Source organism: Oncorhynchus masou, chromosome 15, assembly GCF_036934945.1.
Source record: "Oncorhynchus masou masou isolate Uvic2021 chromosome 15, UVic_Omas_1.1, whole genome shotgun sequence".
NCBI lineage: Eukaryota > Metazoa > Chordata > Actinopteri > Salmoniformes > Salmonidae > Oncorhynchus > Oncorhynchus masou.
Window position 1 is genome coordinate 36,092,790 of NC_088226.1, and position 9,477 is coordinate 36,102,266.

The following is a 9,477-nucleotide window of genomic DNA, read 5'->3' on the forward strand; positions in this document are numbered from 1 at the left end:
GCCCTCAGTGAGGGACTTGATGTCCTCCTATGTGTTGGCTTCCTCCATGGTTTCCTCCTATTTATTTATTGCCTATTTCACCAGGTAATTAATTCAGAATGCATCATTTTATAGTAACGCCCTGAGACTTCTATCCTCTGACACTACTTCAAACTGGCAGAGTCAACTGACTGACTGGCTGTTGTCTTCTTCGCCCAGGGACAGACACATAATACAGATTGGGTTAGGGACTAGGGAGGGCCTGGGAGGGGAAGGAATAAGGAATGGCACACAATTCTGTACTGTCTATCTCATACCTCTCATTGGAATAGCACATATTTCAGATGTGTGTGTGTATATATATATGTATATATATCTATATATATATCTATATACACATACATACTGCTCAAAAAAATAAAGGGAACACTAAAATAACACATCCTAGATCTGAATGAATGAAATATTCTTATTAAATACTTTTTTCTTTACATAGCTGAATGTGCTGACAACAAAATCACACACAAATTACCAATGGAAATTAAATTTATCAACCCATGGAGGTCTGGATTTGGAGTCACACTCAAAATTAAAGTGGAAAACCACACTACAGGCTGATCCAACTTTGATGTAATGTCCTTAAAACAAGTCAAAATGAGGCTCAGTAGTGTGTGTGGCCTCCACGTGCCTGTATGACCTCCCTACAACGCCTGGGCATGCTCCTGGTGAGGTGGCGGATGGTCTCCTGAGGGATCTCCTCCCAGACCTGGACTAAAACATCCGCCAACTCCTGGACAGTCTGTGGTGCAACGTGGCGTTGGTGGATGGAGCGAGACATGATGTCCCAGATGTGCTCAATTGGATTCAGGTCTGGGGAACGGGTGGCCCAGTCCATAGCATCAATGCCTTCCTCTTGCAGGAACTGCTGACACACTCCAGCCACATGAGATCTAACATTGTCTTGCATTAGGAGGAACCCAGGGCCAACTGCACCAGCATATGGTCTCACAAGGGGTCTGAGGATCTCATCTCGGTACCTAATGGCAGTCAGGCTACCTCTGGCGAGCACATGGAGGGCTGTGCGGCCCCCCCAAAGAAATGCCACCCCACACCATGACTGACCCACCGCCAAACCGGTCATGCTGGAGGATGTTGCAAGCAGCAGAATGTTCTCCACGGCATCTCTAGACTCTCTCACGTCTTTCACGTGCTCAGTGTGAACCTGCTTTCATCTGTGAAGAGCACAGAGCGCCAGTGGCGAATTTGCCAATCTTGGTGTTCTCTGGCAAATGCCAAACGCCCTGCACTGTGTTGTGCTGTAAGCACAACCCCCACCTGTGGACGCCGGGCCCTCATACCACCCTCATGGAGTCTGTTTCTGACCGTTTGAGCAGACACATGCACATTTGTGGCCTGCTGGAGGTCATTTTGCAGGGCTCTGGCAGTGCTCCTCCTTGCACAAAGGCGGAGGTAGCGGTCCTGCTGCTGGGTTGTTGCCCTCCTACGGCCTCCTCCATGTCTCCTGATGTGCTGGCCTGTCTCCTGGTAGCGCCTCCATGCTCTGGACACTACGCTGACAGACACAGCAAACCTTCTTGCCACAGCTCGCATTGATGTGCCATCCTGGATGAGCTGCACTACCTGAGCCACTTGTGTGGGTTGTAGACTCTGTCTCATGCTACCACTAGAGTGAAAGCACCGCCAGCATTCAAAAGTGACCTAAACATCAGCCAGGAAGCATAGGAACTGAGAAGTGGTCTGTGGTCCCCACCTGCAGAACCACTCCTTTGTTGGGGGTGTCTTTCTAATTGCCTATAATTTCCACCTGTTGTCATTTATTTGCATAACAGCATGTGAAATGTATTGTCAATCAGTGTTGCTTCCTAAGTGGACAGTTTGATTTCACAGAAGTGTGATTGACTTGGAGTTTCATTGTGTTGTTTAAGTGTTCCCTTTATTTTTTGAGCAGTGTATATGTATGTATGGTTGTATGTGAGAGAGAATTTTCATGATTTCATTAAGTGCATGAGGGTTATAGTTTGTAGCGTGATTTCCTTTACGGTCCATATTTAACTGTGTTATAATCTCCCACCATAATAATAGAGTCTGGTGTTGCTTGTAGGTTTGATAAATAATTATATACATTTTCAAAGAAGCGTGGATCATCATTATTTGGACCGTGTAAGTTCGTAAGCCATATCTGTTTATAGTCCAATAAGATATTTAAAATCATCCATCTACTTTGACGATCTGTTTGGACAATTTGGATCAAAATTACTGTTCATTTATATCATCACCCCTTTTGAATTTCTTTGCCCATTGCAAATTATACATTTACATTTAAGTCATTTGGCAGACGCTCTTATCCAGAGCGACTTACAAATTGGTGAATTCACCTTATGACATTATAACAGGCTATACTTATTTCACCATTTACCATAATGAAATACAAGTTTAAAATCTATCATCATATACACTACCATTCAAATGTTTGGGGTCACTTAGAAATGTCCTTGTTTTTGGAAGAAAAGCAATTTTGTTTTGTCCATTAAAATAACATCAAATACAGTGTAGACAATGTCGTAAATGAATTATTTTATGGAATATCTACATAGGCGTACAGAGGTCCATTATCAGCAACCATCACTCCTGTGTTCTAACGGCACGTTGTGTTAGCCAATCGAAGTGTATCATTTTAAAAGGCTAACTGATCATTAGAAAACCTTTTTGCAATTACGTTAGCACAGCTGAAAACTGTTGTTCTGATTAAAGAAGCAATAAAACTGGCCTTTATGTAAGCGATGTGAAATGGCTAGCTAGTTCGCGGGGTGCGCGCTAATAGTGTTTCAATCGGTGACGCCACTTGCTCTGAGACCTTGAAGTAGTTGTTCCCCTTGCTCTGCAAGGGCCATGGCTTTTGTGGGACGATGGGTAACGATGCTTCGTGGGAGGCAGTTGTAGATGTGTGCAGAGGGTCCCTGGTTCGGGGTGAGGAGAGGGACCCTATACTGTTACATTTAGACTAGTTGAGTATCTGTGTATTTGTGGGTTTGATTACAGGGGTTTGATTAAATGGCCAGAAATAAATAACTTTCTTCTGAAACTCGTCAGTCTATTTTTTTTAGAAATTTAGGCTATTCCATGCAAAAAAGTGCCAAGAAACAGAAGATATATAACAGTATACAATGCTGTATACTACTCCATTCACAGAACAGCGCAAGCTGGCTCTTACCAGAATAGAAAGAGTGGGAGGCCCCAGTGCACAACTGAGCAAGAGGACAAGTACATTAGTGTCTAGTTTGAGAAAAAGACACCTCATAAGCCCTGGCTGCTTCACTAAATAGTACCCGCAAAACACCTGTCTCAACGTCAACAGTGAAGAGGAGACTCCGGGATGAGTTCCTCTGTCCAGTGTCTGTGTTCTTTTGCCCATCTTAATCTTTTATTTTTATTGGCCAGTCTGAGATATGGCTTTTTCTTTGCAACTCTGCCTAGAAGGCCAGCATCCCGGAGTTGCCTCTTCACTGTTGACGTTGAGACTGGTTTCAGTTTCTGGCCATTTTGAGCCTGTAATTGAACCCACAAATGCTGATGGTACAGATACTCAACTAGTCTAAAGAAGGACAGATTTATTGCATCTTTAATCAGTACAACATTTTTCAGCTGGCTAACATAATTGCAGAAGGGTTTTCCAATGATCAATTAGCCTTTTAAAATGCTAATCTTTTGGATTAGCTAACACAACGTGCCATTGGAACATAGGAGTGATGGTTGCTGATAATGGGCCTCTGTACACCTATATAGATATTCCATAAAAAATCCAGCTACAATAGTCATTTACAACATTAACAATGTCTACACTTTATTTATGATCAATTTGATGTTATTTTAATGGACCAAAAAATGTGCTTTTCTTTAAAAAAACAAGGACATTTCTAAGTGACCCCAAACTCTTGAACGGCAGTGTATGTTTGTAAACTCACCGTTTAAAAGTACCATAGTGATTGAGTGTCCATATAGCTATACCATGATATTTGCATTGCTACTAAGTAAAACTCCAATTGGTCCCCACTATTCCACCTCCTCATCCCGAGTTGGGTTGTCATCCCAGTGACCGGCAGACTACCCCCGACCACCCCGGAACACATGGCCCCCGAGAGCACGGGACCCATCCTTTGAAAAGAGCACACAGCTAGTGCCACCCACAGAATAGAAGCAGATCAGCCGCCAAAAGCATTTCCATCGCCCTCATTTAACAATTAATATTTGTAATAACGTAGGTAGTTTATGCAAAGGATTGTTACCACTTACCAGTATTGCCGTTCCAAAAATTACATTTTGGCAAGCAATTATTATTTTTGCGAAAAATTGTTGTGATTCATCCTATACTGTTCTAAACATCTTTACTCCCTAGCAACAGTTGTGGGATGCACACACACACACACACACACATACATACACAAACACTCATACACACTCAACCCCTTTCCTCCACAAACAACCATACACATCAGATGCTCAACAGTTGTTCCATCCCAGAGCCCAACTCAAGAAAGGCCTAGATTTACGACGGCATATACAGTTGCAGCTGTATGAGAAGGCATGAGAGTCTTGGCAAAGAGCCCTCGACTTGGCATGTACACTGAGATCAAGAACAGTGTGCAGATCCTCCAACTGTCAATAAACATGATAATCTCTCTCTCAACACTGATAATATTTTTTTGTTGTATTACGATCTGTCCAGTATAGATTAGCAGTTTTTTTCCTTCTTCTTATGATACCACCAGTTGTTTTCTCAACCATTTATGTGAGAGTCCTCTTCTCACCACCAGAGGGTGAACATGCATTAATATACTGTGTGACAAACTCCGATTGACTGTGTTCTGTGTTGACACAACACTGTTGACGTAAAACTGAAACATCTGACTATAGCGATGAATTAATGTTAAAAGTGATAAAATAGTTTCGATTATATTTTGGAAGTTCTCTTTTATCCTTTAATTGCTTCAAGAGCAGGAATTGTGATCTTTGCGAACCCTTTGAGACAATAGTACAATTTGTAATAGTACCATTTCTAAGAGGCCAAGGTTGTAAAGTGTGTTAACAGACACCACATCGGAGCCCTTTCTCTCCTGGTCAGACATTTTATCTTTAGTCAGACTCCCTCTACCGCCAAATGGTTATGCTCACCTCAGCTGGAAAATCTGAGTCTATTGTGTTTTTTTCCATCTTATTTTTGCCTTCCTTTTTCTGTTCTTTTTCCCTCCATAAATGACTTTAACAGGAGGGAACCCACCATTGTGCTGTCTGCAGCTGCTTGGTGACGTCATCAGCCCAGTACAAGGACCAGGGAGAACACCAAGGTGAGTGTTGACAGAGAGAGAGAATCTCAATTGCATGCTCATGTCCTCGGCCTCCATCTCAAAACCTATTGGATGAGAAAGTCAAAGTCCCCTCCAATGGTTTTGACATGGAGGTTGAGGAGAGAGGACGCAAGGAGTATGCAATTGAGATTCAGAGAGGATGAGCGGAAGAGAAGGAAGAGGGATAGAAGGGATGGGGAAGGATGGGAACACACATCCCACTGGGCACAGAAGTCAATTCGACGTCTATTCCACATTGCTTCAATGTCATTTCTTTGAAATTACGTGGAAATAACGTTGATTCAACCAGTGTTTGCCCAGTGTCATGTGTGCATGAAGTCATTCTGAAGTCAGTTTGATCCTTAGTCTGTCATGTAAGTGGAGTCAGGGTTTCATGGGGATCATTTGTGTACTGTAGCGATCTGCTGTAATTTACCTCAAAAGGTACAGCTTTTTTTGGTGGGCAGATTTGTAACTGTGACGGTGTGGGGTTGAATTGTACACTTTTACATGTTCTAATTTCTTTGTACTTTCCATCGTATTCACCCGTCCTCGAGTGCCAGTGCAATTACTAAAATTGCACATTATAGTTTTTGAGTCATCAGTACAGTTTTAACATTAGATTTTATACTTCATCAGCCCCAAAGAGGCCTCCTACAAACCGAGACAAATGGGAATGGCAGAGGATAGGAGAGATGGTAACCCAGAATTTTCCAAACTCGGTCCTCAGTATCCCAAGGGTTGTACGTTTTTGTTTTTGCCCTAGCACTACACAGCTGGTTGAAATGATCAAAGCTTGATGATTTTGATTATTTCAATCAGCTGCCTAGTGCTAAGGCAATAACCAAACCATCCACCCATTGGGGTCCCGAGGACCGAGTTTGGGAGACCCTGTGGTGACCCCTAATAATCCCAAGAGACTTTCCCAGTATTGGAGGATTATGACGTGTGTCCAACATACTGTAAATGTTAATGACCGATGTTGGGAAACTAAGTCCCAGTTAGCCCAGATATCAATTGTATTAATAACTAGGTCTGTCCTGACACACACACACACACAGAGCTCTCCAGAGGCACTGGCTGACTGCAGATTAGAGATCTAAAAATCTCTCTAGTGCCAACTGGCTCGCTGCCTGTTCGTGGACTGGACCTTTAAGTATGGGACTACCTAAACCTGTCCATTAAGAAAGGCTTGTTATCACTTTCCATTGCAAAACATTTTGCTATGGTGTGCTCTAATGAATACGACCATGTTGAGGAATAGGCACTAAACTGCCTAAACACCTCACCCATAAAATGTTGGGCAGTGGGTGTTGTAGGAAGATATGTAGCTATAGCTAGTGGCATGAAGTCATCTGGCCAGCAGCTGTGTGTGTGTGTGCGCACAAATACTGCACATTTGTGGGTGTAGCCCATTTGTGTGAGTGCGCACATTCTTGTGATTGAGAGATGTGATTTGATGGTCCGATTTAGTATGGCATTGATGGTCCGATTTTAGTATGGCATATCAGATGGTGAAGAGAAAGATCAAGATAAACCAGATGAATGACTGAGTCAGTCTTAAATTAGTGGGGCATACAAATACTGTATGCCCCACTAGATTAGACCCAGTTCACCCTCTCTCCCACACTGTATCAAATTTCTGTACATTTTCAGCAAAACAATTAGTTAGCTACTGTAATTTGCTTGTTAACATATTTTGAAGTGTGCCTTGTAAATGGCTAGCTATATTTTTTGCATCCCGTTAGTGAGAATGCTGTACCAATTGAACTAATGTGATAGTAGTGCCTTAACAGGTTAATTTGTATAGGGGACAGATCACTGTGGCAGCAAGTCTTAAATCTTTACTGGTTGAGTATTTTGCCATTTGGTGTGTTTTGCCAGTTTGGAAGCCTTTGTTTAGGCCTGTAGCAGTACAATTGATATAAATATGCTGTAATATACAAATACCTAGCAGCCAACCTGCTTGCACCAATCCCATGTATTAAAGTAAAATATCAATATTAGGATTAGAGTAGCATTTACTTTCTTACAGTATAGTAGGCAAATTTTGTGGTATTGTACTGTATCTTTGCTCTGGTATTACAGTAACAGAAAGCTGGTGGTAAGTTACTGTGAATAGTGCAGTAACATACTTTGCACTAGCCAGAGATGCATCAAAAGGTATCTTGTTACAAACACAAAATGCCTTGAAGACCAATGTGTCCTTATCGACGACAACATTCTCTATGTTGTTATGTTGCAGATGAAACAAAAAAGTCATTTTTCAACTAGTTTGTGACCAGAATAAGAAGTCATGCTGATGTCTTTTCAACCAGGTTTTGCCCACTGGGATGTATTTGATGAAGGTATTTCAATAGTTTCAATACACTATTTTGTCATTTGCATTTCATTGGCCTGAAGTTGAATTAATGTATTTTGTAATACTACAATAAAATTGCAAGTAAGCCTGTTTAACTACAACAAAACTCTGTCACGGTTACAGAAATGTTCTAGTTGCTTTGACTGTGATATTTTTCTTTTTTGATCAACCTTAGTTTAATGCACTGACACATACTGGAAACATAAAAAGAGAAGAAAATAAATGAACAATTGGCATAATGTGGGCATGCAGGACACGACAGAACAGTAACATATATTTGACGGTCAGAATCTACTTAAAATGTCTCATTGTCATTGTCTATGTCTCAACTGCTCAGATTTCATACCATCTACAACGGAGCACACGAGTGGTTGCAAAGGCATGTTTGTGCCTCTGTCCCTTATATTACAGAGGGACATTAACTAATTGGTCATCAATCTCAAACATTTTAAGAAAGAGGAAATCAAAATTAAGTTGGATAATAACTAAGTTGGATAATGACATTTTATTTATTTATTCATCTCTAAATGGTGAAGTTTTGCTTAATCCTAATACAGTGCCTTGCGAAAGTATTCGGCCCCCTTGAACTTTGCAACCTTTTGCCACATTTCAGGCTTCAAACATAAAGATATAAAACTGTATTTTTTTGTGAAGAATCAACAACAAGTGGGACACAATCATGAAGTGGAACGACATTTATTGGATATTTCAAACTTTTTTAACAAATCAAAAACTGAAAAATTGGGCGTGCAAAATTATTCAGCCCCCTTAAGTTAATACTTTGTAGCGCCACCTTTTGCTGCGATTACAGCTGTAAGTCGCTTGGGGTATGTCTCTATCAGTTTTGCACATCGAGAGACTGACATTTTTTCCCATTCCTCCTTGCAAAACAGCTCGAGCTCAGTGAGGTTGGATGGAGAGCATTTGTGAACAGCAGTTTTCAGTTCTTTCCACAGATTCTCGATTGGATTCAGGTCTGGACTTTGACTTGGCCATTCTAACACCTGGATATGTTTATTTTTGAACCATTCCATTGTAGATTTTGCTTTATGTTTTGGATCATTGTCTTGTTGGAAGACAAATCTCTGTCCCAGTCTCAGGGCTTTTGCAGACTCCATCAGGTTTTCTTCCAGAATGGTCCTGTATTTGGCTCCATCCATCTTCCCATCAATTTTAACCATCTTCCCTGTCCCTGCTGAAGAAAAGCAGGCCCAAACCATGATGCTGCCACCACCATGTTTGACAGTGGGTATGGTGAGTTCAGGGTGATGAGCTGTGTTGCTTTTACGCCAAACATAACGTTTTGCATTGTTGCCTAAAAGTTCAATTTTGGTTTCATCTGACCAGAGCACCTTCTTCCACATGTTTGGTGTGTCTCCCAGGTGGCTTGTGGCAAACTTTAAACAACACTTTTTATGGATATCTTTAAGAAATGGCTTTCTTCTTGCCACTCTTCCATAAAGGCCAGATTTGTGCAATATACAACTGATTGTTGTCCTATGGACAGAGTCTCCCACCTCAGCTGTAGATCTCTGCAGTTCATCCAGAGTTATCATGGGCCTCTTGGCTGCTTCTCTGATCAGTCTTCTCCTTGAATGAGCTGAAAGTTTAGAGGGACGGCCAGGTCTTGGTAGATTTGCAGTGGTCTGATACTCCTTCCATTTCAATATTATCGCTTGCACAGTGCTCCTTGGGATGTTTAAAGCTTGGGAAATCTTTTTGTATCCAAATCCGGCTTTAAACTTCTTCACAACAGTATCTTGGACCTGCCTG